Raw genomic sequence first — 15733 nt, forward strand, 5'->3', positions numbered from 1 at the left:
AGTCCAGCTGAGAATAAACCGAAAGAACTTTCCGTTGGACTTTCTTTTTATAAAACTGTTGATTTAAAGTCGGTTGAAGCAACAGGAGTAACTTTTTAGGTGTTCTTTTTCTATTTTTATTTTTTCCATATTAAGTAGGGAAATAGATTTTGGTTGAGGGAACTGGGTTTGTTTATCTTGGAAAAGAGAAAGCTCTTGGGAGACCGCATTGTGACCTTCCATTGCTTGAAGGGAGCACATAAACAGGAGGGGGAATGGTTGTTTACAAGAGTGGATAGTGATAGGACAAGGGGGAATGGACCTAAACTGAGACAAGGGAGGTTTAAGTTAGAAATCAGGAGGAAGTTTTTCACACAGAGGGTGATGACACACTGGAACAGGTTCACAGAATCACAGAATGGCCCCGGGTTGGAAGGGACCTCAAGCATCATGAATCTCCTGAATCACCCCTCTCCTACACGCAGGACCACCAACCTCCCCATTTAATACCAGACCAGGTTGCCACGGGCCCATTCCAACCTGGCCTTGAACACCTCCAGGGACATCCGCAGCCTCTCCGGGCAGCCTGTTCCAGCACCTCACCACTCTCTCTGTAAAGAACTTCTCGCTGATATCCAATACAAATCTTCCCTCCCTCAACTTAAAACCATTTCCCCTTGTCCTGCTGTTACCTATCTTTTCAAAGAGTTGATTCCCCTCCTGTTTGTAGGCTTCCTTCAGATACTGGAAGGCTGCAGTGAGGTCACCCCACAGCCTTCTTTTCTCCAGGCTGAACAAGCCCAGCTCCCTCAGCCTGTCTTCATAGGGGAGGTGCTCCAGTCCCCTGATCATCTCTGTGGCTCTCGTCCGGACCCTCTCCAACAGCTCCCTGTCTTTCTCGTACTGGGGGCCCCAGACCTGGACACAGTACTCCAGATGGGGCCTCACAAGGGCAGAATAGAGAGGGACAGTCACCTTCCTGTCCCTGCTGGCCACCCCTGTTCTGATGGAAGATTGCCCAAGGAGGTTGGGCAACTGGAGGCATACAAGGCCAGGCTGGATGTGGCTCTGGGCAGCCTGGTCTGGTGATTGGCAACTCTGCACATGGCAGGGGGTTGAAACTGGATGACCACTGTGTTCCTTTTTAACCCAGGCCATTCTATGATTCTAGGATTCTACAATTTTCCTCCAGTTCTCTGCTAATTATTTGCTTCCTTTTTGCTTCTGCCTTTCCACCTCCTCAAAAAAAAAAAAAAAAAAAAAAGAAAAAGTAAATATAACAGACAGGCAGTTAGTGAGCCTGAGTAATTCAATTTCTGTTTTATTATTTCCTTAAAGGACATCTCATGAGTAAGTGTTTATTTGTTTGTATATGAATTTGTTGCTAATTCTGGGATCTGTGGGGGCAGATCCACACTGTAATTCTGAGCATGAAAACACACAACGTTGCATTCTGTTCTTAAAGTGTTTTTTCTCTTATAGTGTAAGGAAAAGATAAAGAGCTTAACTGCAGCTTACTAAAGTAAACTTATAATGTTCTTGATTTCGATTGTATAATTTTTTACTGGGAAAAAAAAAAAACAGACAAAAATGGGAGGAAAGATTTGTGTGTGAGAAACAAACCCCACAGCTGAAACACCCCCTTTTCCTGTCTGGTTAGTGTAGGAAAAGTTGTTAAGTCAAACAATATAGCATTTTCCATCTGAGCACATAAAGTCTGAGTTCATAAAACAAGCCAGCGTAACTGCACCTGCCCTGGGAACACTAGCTGTGAATAACTTCTCCATAGAATTGAAGAAATGTGGAAAGCAAATGTCACTTGGGAAAAATAGCTCATACATTTGTCATTCCCGCATCCATTTTTTCCAACTCATTTATTTTTATGCTGTTCTTTTCCTAAATGCCCAGAACAGTATCAGAGAACTTAAACAAATGAATGCAAATTGTACGCTTTAATCTTGGTGGAGGAGAAGTAAGGCATTGAAGTGATTTCTCACTGGTTCTGACAGAGAGAGATTTCCACATTAGGTGCTTGTTATTACCAGGTTCTAAAATTTCAGGACTATCACTGCTTGCCTTTCTTATCAGTGCTTCACTTTCTTTTTGTCATACACTATTCCACTGTATTGTCTTATCTCCTTTTTTGTTGTTGTTGTATCTGGGTAATTGGAAAAGCCATTTAAGCTTCTGCTTTCTGTCTACGGAGGGCTTTAGACAGGATCCAGCAAAGGAATTTACTGTGTCCTTGGTTTCAGGCACCCTTGGCTGCGTCTGGCACTATGGAGTCAGAGGAGAGACCGTGTGGAGGTAAGATTTGCTGGTATTTATGTCTGTAAGAGGCTATGCATGTGTTTAAGTTTCCGTGGGAAGGAGCAGGGTTCAGGATCACCCACAATAAAGTCAAGATGTCACTGAGAGGTAAAAAAGCAGCCACACCAATCAGCTTAAGATTGGGTTGAAGCTTCTATGTATTCTGCTTTATGCTTGTCAAGACTTAAAAGAAGCAGAACCTACCTAGCATTATCAGATGTAGAGGAGGGCTCAAAAGCATAAATATATGTATTGATGAGATATTGCTGTGCTGATTTTTATGCTGTATCTCATTTCTTGTGCAAAATCTGGCCAAACCCTAATGATTGAGATGATTACGCATCAGTTTTGGCTTTGTTGAGTGCAGTGAGACTTAGATGCTTTAAAACCAGCTAAGAAAGTGGTTGAAATCATGTTGAAGTGATCTGATCAAATCTCAGAGAAAAGGCAAAGTTCAGAAAACTATCCAGGACATTTCTATCACTATTATGTGCTTTACTACAGATTGTTCCCAGTTCTGGTTGACATCAGCTGATATAAATGTCTCTCTACATATTCAAAATATTAAAAAATCTACAAGTGCTTTCTCTCGATAGAATGAACTAATGGCCTGCACACAGTGCATCTGTGCTTTGAGTGATGAATGTATATTTGCCATCTCAGAGCCCTCCCTCCACGTGCATCCCCCTAGAACGGGTTTGTATAGGAGACTCCTGTGCAGTGGAGCATTAGCAACAGCTGTGGCCTGTGGTTCCAATAAATTGTCAGAGAAAAGCAAAGAACTTTATGTAGCTTTTGTGAATATCGTGAGAGTAACTGTGGGGAATGAGTTGTTTTCTATTATAATTAAACGAGCTGAGTACTACAAAGTGCCACTGCTACTGTATTCAAGTACGGAGCCCATGAAATTATTTTTGTTTTGTGGAAATGTTCAAAAGCACTTTGAGAAAAAGTAGAAATTCTTAAGTGCTGCATATAGAAAGCTTAGTAGCTGAGATTCCAGTTTCCATTTCTAATTTGTGATTTTGAAAATAACAGACTCTTTTCCTTTTTTTTTTTTCTTTCCATAGCTCTACAGTAGACTGATGTCCTTGAATATATAAAAATTTGTTTTTAACAAGCTGAAGTGTTCAGGATGAGATGCTGGGATGCAGTCATTGTCAAAGCAGTGGATGGCTTGAGAAAACCACAGGTTATATGAAAGTGGAACAATTTCTGTCTTCCTGAATACAGAACCTGGGAAAGATACCCAGTCAGTCCTATTAGGTGAGTTTAGCACAGCTGTGAAATGAACTGAAACACTACTGCAATATCCTCTACAGCTCGTGCAGTTAGCAGAAGCAGGCAGCAGGAAAAGAGGGAAATAGGGCTGCATGAAACAGGCAACATCTGAAAAATCAGATGTTTACAGCATGCTATTTCTCTAACACAATAAGAACCAACAATCCATCTATTTCCAGAAGTTTAACCTTATACAATAGAGTCAGCATGTATCATCCCCCCTCTATCAACTGCTGTCAACCAGAGCTTCCTAGCTCACTCCCCCTTCCTCTTCCGTGCTGCTGCTGATGATGCAGAGAAGAAGCAGGAAGAAGAAACACTTCCTTGCTTTCTTGAGTACAGCTGAAAAATTTCTGTAACACCTTCAGATCCACAGTATTTCTCTGTTCTGCCTTAACTCTACTCACCATCCTACAGCAGGCTAATGAGAAGGAAAATAGAGCTTTGCTTACCTATTTGTCTTATGGTAATGAATTTTCTGCTTCAGAAGCAATGCTGAGTAGGAGCAGATGCACGAGGAGTGGGAAGTGGCAGGCAAACATGCATCAGAACTGACAGGTTCTGTTCTGGCCCAGTGCTTTTGCAGTGAACTTTTTAAACTCTGCACAATGGGATTTAAAGAAAACATCAACTCAGCATATCAGTTCTACTGTTTTATTGTGAGGCTTAAACATCTCACTTGGCAACTGCTGAATGTCTCATTTGTGCTGTTCTTGCACATGCTTCTTCATCTTTATTTACAAATAATTGACTACAGAACTTTCTTCCAAATTTTCACACAATTCTTGAGAATAGCCATATGATTTCCAGCATTAATTGTTTTATAATAATAATGGCATTGTAACTTATCCTTTCTTCATTCAACATATTCTTCATTCCAGTGAGTTTCCAGGCATGCCTAATTACCATAGATAGTTTAATATAAATGATCTTTTCCCCAAGTAACAACATTTCTTTGGTGAGGAACTTATGTAATGATATAAAGGATTTTACAAGTATAAAATATGCACAACTAATTCAATGTATATAAAATCTTGTTCACTGAGACAGCAGAAGGCAGTGGCACGGGCTGCCCAGAGCAGTTGTGGATGCCCCATCCCTGGAGGCAGGTTGGATGGGGCCCTGGGCAGCCTGAGCTGGTGGGTTGGGGCTGGGGGATGTTTAAGCTCCCTTACAGTCCAAACCATTCTGTGATTCTATGAAAATGACTTATTCAGCTAATACCATGCAGGACCAGAAAAGTAGAAGTTTACTTCTTTTTTTTTGTTTGTTTGTTTGTTTTCCCAAGGAGATGCAGATGTATTTGTGTGTAAATACATATGCATTATCAATTGTGTCTTCAAGCCTGTTTTCAAGAAAAGTAAATCATTTGTTTTGCCATCCTCATACACCATTTGGGGTTTTTCTTAATCCCTACTATTGCTGGCAGAATCAAAATGAGCAGCAGTGAGCTGAAGCCCAATCTTCTCCAAACTGTGGAGAAGAAGCTCACATTGCTTTTCCATACAGTGATGCATTCTCCTAAGGAAAACCCAATGTATTTCCAAACAGCAATCACTGCACTGATGATCCAACAAGTGACAGATCACAGAATCATAGAATGTCTCAGGTTGGAAGGGATCTCAGGGATTATAAAGCTCAAACCCCACTGCCAGAGGCAGAGCCACCAACCTCCACATTCAATACTAGACCAGGCTGCCCGAAGCCACATCCAACCTGGCCTTGAACACCTCCAGGGACAGGGCATCCGCAGCCTCTCTGGGCAGCCTGTTCCAGCACCTCAACACTCTCTGGGTAAAGAACTTCTCACTGATATCCAACACAAATCTTTCCTCCTTCAACTTCAAACCATTTCCCCTTGTCCTGCTGTTATCTACCCTTTCAAAGAGCTGACTCTCCTCCTGTTTGTAGGCTCCCTTTAGATATTGGAAGTGAGGTCACCCCATAGCCTTCTTTTCTGCAGGCTGAACAAGCCCAGCTCCCTCAGCCTGTCTTCATAGGGGAGGTGCTCCAGTCCCCTGATCATCTCTGTGGCTCTCGTCCGGACCCTCTCCAACAGCTCCCTGTCTTTCTCGTACTGGGGGCCCCAGACCTGGACGCAGCACTCCAGATGGGGCCTCATGAACACAGAGTAGAGCGGGACAATCACCTCTCTCTCCTTGCTGACCACCCCTCTTCTGATGCTAGATTTAGTTATGCTCATTGCTAAAGTTCAACTGCAACAGCCTACTTTTACAGGCTACCCAATCACAACTCTGTCATTTGCAATATGAGATTTCCTGCTTAAGATTTTCAGCTAATTTTAGCTGTAACAGTATGTCATACAGGAAAACGCTGCAGCTTGGCTAGGGCACGAGTGGTGCCCCAAATATCTTACACATAGTTTGAAACTTTCTACATTCTCCACCCTCAGATAAAGGAAACTGTCAGCAAAGCACAAAGAAATTTCTATGACTCATAAAGCAGATTAATGGGGTTTTACTGGCATGTCTAGTTTGAGCTGAATATAAAGGACAAAAGATGTTTCAGACCATCCCTGGTGAATTAAGTTAATGTGGGATTGAGCTGTGGTTATGCTTGCCATTCATATTTGGAAGATGATTTCTTCTGGAATTTAACATATCTGGTGTTTTTCTTCATAAAATCCTTTTGCAGTGTCGTCAATAGCTGTGGGCCAAGATAAAGGAATGCACACATACCAAAGCCGTGGGTTATATTTTAATAGGGATCCCTACTGCTTATCAGTGCTGCTTTATGTAATTGTTTGGAAAAGGTCAGTATAGCTTGTGCTGCAAACAACTGAAGCTGAAAATTTTGACTTTTTGTTTGTTTATTTGTTTGTTTGTTTGTTTGTTTGTTTGCATTGGGCTTGTAATCTTTTGACTAAATACAGTATGAAAAAGGGACTGTGGAAAAAAATGAAGCTATTCCAGCCTCAGGCCATTGCACCTATCTCTTAAATTGTTGTGGGTGTAACACAGCTAGTCCCAAATAACTGATGGTTGCTGAATGTGTCGTTTAAAGACAAACTAATGTTCAGCTCTTAAGCTCTGAGATCAGTCCTGCATTGCCTGGCTGGTTTACTTCTGTATCTCTATTATCTAATCTGTGCTGTAATATCTATAATCTCCATTTTGCTTCCCATAGCACATACACAAACAGTCATCTTCAACATGATTTTTTATGTTGATTATACTTCTCTAATTACTTCTGTAGGCTTAACATAAAATTTAAAGTATTTGCTTTGCTTTTATCTTTGTGAGTTGTTCAAAGCAGCTGGCTGGTTGCTTACATACGTCTCAGAGGGAGATAGACTGGGGGGGGGGGGGCGTTCCTAGGGTTGTCTGGGTGAAGTTGGCCTCTGCTGTCATGAAGATGCTCAGTAAGAAAAATTCTTTGACAGCTTTTATTTGAATTGAAGTGCACACTGGAAGAAGGCTCTGAGGAAGATTTGGTCTCTTTTTGGGAACTGGAGAAGGAGCCAACCTTCATGTTTGTTTGAGATGGTGAGCTGACAGCTCATCTGCAAAGCCAAAGCTATGTTTTGGCATCCTCTCTGGCTGTGTTTCTGCCAGAAGATCCTGGTAGTGATTTCTACCCTTGATTTCAGATGTACAACCTAGTGCTATCCTGGTACTGAGTCAGGTGAAAACCCAGGTACACATCTCTCCTGCAAATCTAGACATGAGAGGGAGCCACAGTCTTTTCCATGGGCATAGGTTGAAATCAAGTTGTGCCATGGTCCTGCAGAGGAGCACATCTGTCCTTCTGGGTAGATATAGTCATGGATGCAAAAAAATTGAAGGCATGACTATTACACAAGCAGTTCATATATACAGATAAGGGGAAAATAATAGGAGATCTGTTTCGTAATTGCAGTGGCAGCCATAAAGATCAACATTTGTCGCACCTTGTGTTGCTTTCATAAAATATTCAGAGAAAGGTGTGAATGGTGAGCTGTAAGCAAAGCCAGGAGCTTTATTTCTAAACATAGCATTCTATCAGTCAAGAGAGAAGCATGCCAGGTTTACTGACAACAACAGAAGTTATATTCCAATTTGTAGCTTTGTTTCGTCACAAACTGTATTTGCTAAAATAGGTTAATTATTCATTGTTAAAGCGTGTTTCATAATGAACATGTCCTTCTTAGAGCAGTACCTGTGTGTATGTTAGCTTCACTTACAGAACGATAACCTTATAAACAGGGCAGTGCTTTACCTCCTCTGAGGTTTGACTTGTATACAATCATCAAGCATTTGTCTATGGAGGTGCAAAAGCCAAATTAAAGTCTGCAGCACTACCTGATGCACTTGTGAAGAGAAATATCGTTCAGCAGCAGCTACTCAGGAACAGTGTGCATAATGCATGTTTGTAGAGATACTCATGCCTGACAGAGGTGTTCTTTTCCTACCAGAGCCAGAAAAAGCAGAAAAACATAAAAAGGTAAAAATGCTGATAGGAGTGTGCAGACTAGAGTTTGTCCTACAGCTGAGCAGGAAACATTCCTTGGTAAAGAGAGAAAATAAAGAGGAACTTTGATTGAGGGTTATGGGAAGAAGATACTGAAGTCTTGGGAAGAAGATTGGCAAGGGATCATCATCTAGCTTAATGCAAAGGCCCTGGAAGGTTTGGGAGCAACTGCTGTTGGTGATGTCTTTGTGTTGCCTCCAAAGTTTGTCTGCTTGTTTTGAATAAGTTTGTGTTCCAGCAGAAAGGTCAGAAGGAAATGCAGGCACAAAATTTAATTCTCTGTGTATAAGGGAACAAAGGTGGATTTTGCATAAGAAATATTTGGTAGGGAGGATATGAAACTAGTCATGACAGAAAGTGGTTTCTGTCAGATGTGATCAGCTCATTTGAGATTGCTAGAACAGCAGTTCAGCTGTCCTAAAAATGCCTGCTGGAGACCAAATGGTTTTGTCAAAAGATTGAATGCTGCATGAGAAAAGTCCAGACATCAAAAAAAAAAATTGCCTCTGGAGGTAAGTGAAGGTATGGCAAGTATTAGAAAAGGGCAGTCCTGTCTAAGTCAAACTGGAAGTAATGCAAGGGTGTGAGCAGTGAGTGTTAGTCATCTTCCTACTGCACATCCTGCAGAACCCAGCCCTGTGCTTACAGCAGATGCAGCTTTTTGGGAAGGGCTGCAGGCACAGTCTCTCTTCTGGTTGTAAGAAGGGCCTGAACTTTTTGGCTGAACAAAAGTTGCCTTTTCTTCTCTTGCTCCAGAGAGCTTTGCTCAGTAATAGAGCAGGCTTGGAGTGTTCTCATGAAGGCACAGAGGACCTCACTTCTTGCAAGATTTCTGCTTGTTCTGCATTTGGGAAAAGACTTTCGAGTAAAGCCTCAAAACCTTAATGAAGAGTGAATATTGCCAGAGTCCTAGCTGGTACGAATGTCTGCTGAATGACACAATGCCACATTCTGCAGCATGTGTTATGCTGCAGAAAGAGATTTGCACTTCTGCGTGACCATATTTGACCTGGATAGACTGGATTGATGGGCCAAGTTAAACTGTACGAGTTCGACCAGGCCAAGTGACAGGTACTGCATTTTGCTCACAACTCCAGGCAACCCTACAGGCTTGGGGAGGAGTGGTTGGAAAGCTGCCTGATGGAAAGGAACCTTGGTGTACTGATGGACAGTTGGCTGAATATGAGCCAGTAGTGTGCCCAGGTTGGCCCAAGAAGGCCAATGTGATCCTGGCTTGCATCAGGAATGGTGTGGTGAGCAGGACAAGGGAAGTAATCCTGCTCCTGTACTCAGCATTGGTGAGGCCTCACCTCAAGTACTGTACTCAGTTTTGGGCACCTCAGTACAGAAAGGACATTGAGGTGCTGGAGCAGGTCCAAAGAAGGGCAACAAGGCTGGTAAAGGGCTTGGAGAATATGCCCTACAAGGAGAGACTAAAGGGACTGGGACAGTTTAGTCTGGGGAAGAGGAGGCTGAGGGGAGACCTTATTGTGCACTTCAAATACCTGTGGGTCTGGTCTCTTCTCACTGGTGACAGGTGACAGGACGAGGGAAAATGGCCTGAAGTTGTGCCAGGGGAGGCTTAGGCTGGACATCAGAAAAAACTTCTTTACAGAGTGGTTTGTTAAGCACTGGATGTTGTTGAGTCACCATCTCTGGATGAGTTTAAAAACTATTTGGATGTGGTGTTTGGGGACGTGATTTAATGGTGGGTTGTTAGTGTTAGGGTAGTATGGTTAGACTGCAGTTGGACTTGATGATCTTTAAGGTCTTTTCCAACTCAGGCAGTTCTATGATTCTGTATTACTTTAATTTCATAGCAGTCCAAGTCCTCTGTGGGCTACTAATTAGAAGAAACGTGGAGAGCTACACTGGTTGACTTGATTCTGACTTTGCAGAACTGTGAGAACGTCTGCTAACCTTCTCCAGTGGCTTCAACAATTTAATAGAATCACTGAATGGCTTAGATTGGAAAGGATCTCAAATCCCATCCAGTCTCATCTCCCTGCCATGGGTAGGGCTGCCCCCCACCAGCTCAGGCTGCCCGGGACCCCATCCAAGCTGCCAAACATCCAGCTGTGCCAATGCCTCATCACCCTCTGAATAAAAAACTTCTTCCTGACATCTAACCTAAATCTTCCCTCTTTTAGTTTAAAGACATTTCCTCTTGTCAGTATCAGATCATCTAAAGGTTGGTTTCCCTCCAGCAATGAATTCTCCTCAGAGTCTTCTCTTGTCCAAGCTAAACAAGCCCATCTCCCTCAACCTGTCTTCATAGGAGAAGTGCTCCAGCCCTCTGATCATCTTAGTGGCCTTCCTTTGGATTCGTTCCAAGAGCTCTGTGTCTTTCTTGTACTGGGGCCCCAGCCCTGGATGCAATAATCCAGATGGGGTCTCAAAATGTAGAGAAGAGAGGGACAATCCTCTCCCTCTTCCTGCTAGCCACTCCTCTTTCGACGCAGCCCAGGATACAGGTCACCTTCCAGACTACAAGCCCACTCTGTTGGCTTATGCCCAGCATTTTGTCCATCAAGACCCTCAAGTTCTTCTCCACAAGACTGTTCTCCATGAGTTTTTCCTCCAGTCTGTACACATACCCGAGATTGCCTTGACTCAAATGCAACACCTTGCATTTGGCTTTGTTAAACTTCAGATTCCCATGTGCCCACTTTTTGAGCACACTCAGGTCCCATTGGATGGCATTCCTCCCTTCTGTGGTGTCAACTGCACTACTCAGCTTGGTGTCATCAGCAAACTTGCTGCAGGTACACTCAGTCTCTCTGTCTATGTCACTGATAAGACGTTGAAGAGCAGCAGTCCCAAGATAGAGCTCTGGGGGACACCACTTGTTACCAGCCTCTACCTGGACATAGAGCTGTAGACAAAAAAATAAGCATTATAAATAAATGTAGCCTACATAATCTTGCAGGATTAAAATACTCTATTTCTGTGCTGCATTATTTCTGCAAAGCCCTAACACCTACAGCATCTATGGTTGTTAAAACCCTTTGAGCATTCATTTCCCTTGCCCTGTTGGAAGCAGCACTCCTGTGAGCTGTGCATGATACTTGCAAGACCAACAGAGCTACAGTGCAGATGCTTTCTGTTTCCATCCTACCCACATCTTGCCCAGATGACAAAATCAATGAATCAGTCATAGTTGTGCAGTTCATGGCAAATCTCACAAGTTGAACATCCTAGAACCTCTTGCTTTTTCCACCTCATATCAGTGTAATGAAGGAGAGAGCTAAGAGAATAGTTACACCAAATGAGATGTTATTCAATCTTGGTGAATTAGCATGCCCACCTTTTGTTGGTGTGGTATTGTCTTTTGTTGGTGTGGTATGACTCACATGATATCTGGAGACTGTCTCACTTCCTTCCTGCACTGTAGAAAACGATTTTCACAATTGGAAATTGGCAACTTTGTTCTAAATCTTTATTTCTGTGCAGTAAATTCATCTGGGAGGAAATCACACGGATGACAGTTGCTGACTAGGTAAGGAAAAAAGGGGAGTAATAATATGTATTTAATCTCTTTTTTTTGTACACTTTCCTGCGTGTATTCCCTCTGCACTGCCTCTAAAATCCTTTAGGAGTACGAAGCAAGAATGCCATATCTGTTGTTTTGCACAGTCTTCAACATCAGGTTGTGGGATGGGTGAGAAACATGTTTCAAGACCCCGTAATGAACCTTTCCATAAAACAGCCATTGGTATAAGAAGCAGAGGGTAACATAAGGGACATGTCAGACAGCTGAGAGCTTTTAGCCTGGAAGAGATGTCAAGGTAAGTGTCCCTGCTCTTTTTCCTGTGTCTGGATTTTGCATGAAGCAGTCACTGGGTAAAATGCAGAACGACTTTTGGGAACAGACTTTATGCCTCTTCTTGAAGCTGGCCTAAAATACAATAGAGATCTGTGTATTCAAGTGGTTAACAGACCAGAAAGATAAATCTATTGTAAACACAGGGGGAACAACTAGCTTTCCATGAAGATTTCTTTTTTATTGTTTTTTTTTTTTTTTTTTTTTTTAATGGAAAAGTAAATGTTTATAAAAACAAGAGACAGTGAGTGAATTATTCTTTGTTAACAAGTAGCAAATGTCCCTTCCTACATAGATACAAACATTGAAGAACTACATAGTAGTACGGCAGTGCACCTCAGAGAAGCATGTGGCTTCTAGCTATTCCGTAAGAGTTACGGTGTGTTCCCAGGACGCAAGAGCAAGCATTCTGTAAATATTTACCACAGATGCATTGTTAACATTTGATTAATGTCAATGGGCAGCAGATTAATGTTGATCGTTCTGTTTATTGTTGTGGCTCTTGTTCATTCATTTTACTTTGCTTTCCCAAAGAAAAGGACACACCAGTGTTTAAGTTTAGAGCAATGAAGTTGTTCTTGCAGATAGAGGAACTATTTTTTCACTACAGCAATAACACAAGAACAGTGTTACTAGATGAGTGGCAAATTAGGTAGTTGTCACTGTGTAAGATTTCCCATATGGATATGTTGAACAGAAAGTGTCAAGCCAGGCAACATCACAACTGACAGATAATGGTTTTCACAAAGATTTCTGCATTCACATTGCTTGATTGCTGTGCATGATTGAAGAGCAGCTGAAGTTGATGCTGTTCCAGATGCTAAATAGGAAAAGTATATTGGAAAGCTCAACAAATGCAGCATTTACAACTGCAGATGTGCTGCTGAGTTACCAGCTAAGTGGTTTTGTACACTTTCAGTGCAGTAGCATGGCAACGTGCAGAGTAACACATTAGGGCAATGTTAATATATTCAGTCCATAAAGTAAGGACTATTTGCTTTAGCCGTGGAGATATTTTCTGCAGGGACAACTTCAGTAAGCATGTAAGTTTACACAGCAAGGAAGTAAGTAATCACGCAAGCGGCTGTGTTGAACTGTTTGAGTAACTCTTCATATAAAGAGAACAGCTATTGAGAATGCTGACAGACGCTGACATTTGATGTCAGGTTGCGACCTTTCCTTCTGTTATTTAGTTTTCCTTGGGAACTGAAAACAGAGTACTTCTTTTCAATGGAAAAAGAAGTAAAATATATTCATTGAAGACGATTAGCAAGTGCAAAATTTTCTACACAGCTTCTTAGCTGCAGGTTCCTGGTCCCTGCAGGCCATGCATTCCTGAGGCTTGTGGTTCTGGCAGAGCAATTCTTCATAAGTGTGGCCTTGACTCTCAGCTGTTTTAGGAATAGAAAGCACCTACCTAACAGATGGGTTTTGTAATAAGCTAAGATTTCTATAAAAAGAGGATGGAAACAACTTCAACTCATGTAGTATATTCTTTCAAAATGATATCTTGCTACCATTTTGTGTTATTTCTATCAAACTCTGAACACCAATGTTTTTGTAACTGAACCTACGGTTCTGTCTGCTGCAGAATTTCTTTGCTATGTTGTCAGTGAACTGAACATACTGTAACAACTTCAAAGGAAAAAAACTTCTTTTCATTTTTTTATATGAACAGTAATTCCTTTCTACTGTCCTTCACAAGTATATCACAGCCTCAGACTGCATTTAACACAATCCTCCATTTTATTATTAAAAAAAAAAAGACTTTCCGATAAACTGCATGGAATCTGATCAATAAAAGGCAAGTAGGTGATTCTTCTTATTACTAAAGTGCTCAGAGCAGAAAGAAAATGCCCTAAAATCAGGGCTGGCCACTATTTCCATTTTCATTAGAAGTCCGATGCCAGTGGCTTCAATAACTTCATAGAATCACTGAATGGCTTAGATTGGAAGGGATCTCAAAGTCCATCCAGTCTCACCTCCCTGCTTGGGCAGGGCTGCCCCCCATCAGCTCAGCTGCCCAGGGCCCCATCCAACCTGGCCTTGAGTGCCTCCAGGGATGGGGCACCACAGCTTCTCTGGGCAGCTGTGCCAGCGCCTCACCATAGACAGAGCGGAGGAGCTATTGTGAAAAATGGCAAGATAAAACTAGTAGCACGTATGCTTCATCATTTCCATACAGTGCATTGTGTAATTGAATCCACTGATTTTGTCCTGTGTTTCAGAATCACAGCTCTTAGGCACTGCAGGTGATCTGCTTAAGGCTTGTCCACACATGGCTGATCAGGAAGGTAGTGAATTAAAGTGTACACCAGTGTTTTAAGAGCGTTCTGAAATACTGTTCTTCATCAGATCCACAGAAGCTTGATCGTGGTGGAAGTGGGAAGTGGTAGGCTTGCACACGAAGGCTTATTTCACAAATATCACCACATTTTTTTGCAGAATTATGTGACAATTCAGAGTTCTGTAACAAATTGCTTTTGGGAGAATTCTGAGAACGGCACTTTCATGTTCGTCTCATTTGTCACTGACTTAATATGATTAATTTAATGTCATCTTCATGTTGGATCACATTATTTTTCTGACACAGGTATTTAAAAGTAATTCTGGTTATTCTTTTTAATACATCCAAGCCATTACTCACAGACTAGATATGAGCGAGGATCGTCTGGGTGTGAGTTTGTGCGTGAAGAGCAATGTGTGTGTGCGCAGTCACTGAGAGGGGGGAGCGCTTGGGGAATGACTGGCACGTAACAACAGAAAGGAATAGCTGCCATTTCTGTTCGTGAAATGAATCTCTTTAAAATCATAATCAATTGCCTGAGATTGAAAATACAGAAGCACAGAACTGTTGAGGCTGGAGGGGATCTATGATATTACCTAGTCCAACGGCCCTTCTCAAGCAGTATCAGGTTGCTCAGGACAAGCCTATTGCTGACCATTGCATAATTGTTGTCTTATAAAACAAACAAAGGAAAAAGTAAACAGAAAACTATGGTAGTGACTTAGAATTGTAATACTTAAGTCAGTGTATTTTGTCTTATTGCACTGTATTCTTAGCATTCACAGTTCCCGCTTTCAACTGTTTCTCTGAAACCATGACAATGAAGAAAAAAAAAGCCACAAAAGATTCTCCTTTAATCACATAATTCTAAGAGCTGGAGTTTATCACAACTATATTTATTACAACGATCCAGGCTGGATGTGGCTCTGGGAAGCCTGGTCTAGTGACTGGAAACCCTGCACATAGCAGGGGGACTGAAATTAGATGATCACTGTGGTCCTTTTCAACCAAGGTGTTCCATGATTCTGTGATTCTATGATTCTATATGTAGAGGGATTTTTGAGTCACTGCAAACAGTGCATCATATCCAATCCAGACTCTACACAAGGTTGTGAAGGCTAGAATTAACAGCCAGCCATGGAGAGGAGCAGTAGATATAAGCCAACGATTTGGAACGAGAAGACAATGAATCAAAGAATCAAAAATTTCCTCAAGCTTTGCTCGGATCAGAGATGAAAGCCTGCAGCTGTGTCACCAGGAATCCACAAGTGATCTCAGCTACCATCATGACTTTTCTGAGAAGAAGGTCACTCTACTTGTTCTCTGTATGACTTGATTGCTTCAAAACAAAGTACAGGAATGATAAATTGCTCCAAAATCTTAAAATGCCGATAGTTATTCTTTGCTTCTCTTTTCTGGATGCTTCAAATTCTTGTTTATGCCATCTGCACTTTCAGCACATGACATTCAGTGATTCATAAGCATTCCTGTTTGTCATCTCATTGTCAAATATTCCCCCTTGTTCACATGCACCACACCCTGCACTTTCTTCCTTGTTTTCTAAACATCTATTTTTAATCATT

Source organism: Tympanuchus pallidicinctus, unplaced genomic scaffold (assembly GCF_026119805.1).
Source record: "Tympanuchus pallidicinctus isolate F22 unplaced genomic scaffold, pur_lepc_1.0 scaffold6, whole genome shotgun sequence".
Lineage (NCBI taxonomy): Eukaryota > Metazoa > Chordata > Aves > Galliformes > Phasianidae > Tympanuchus > Tympanuchus pallidicinctus.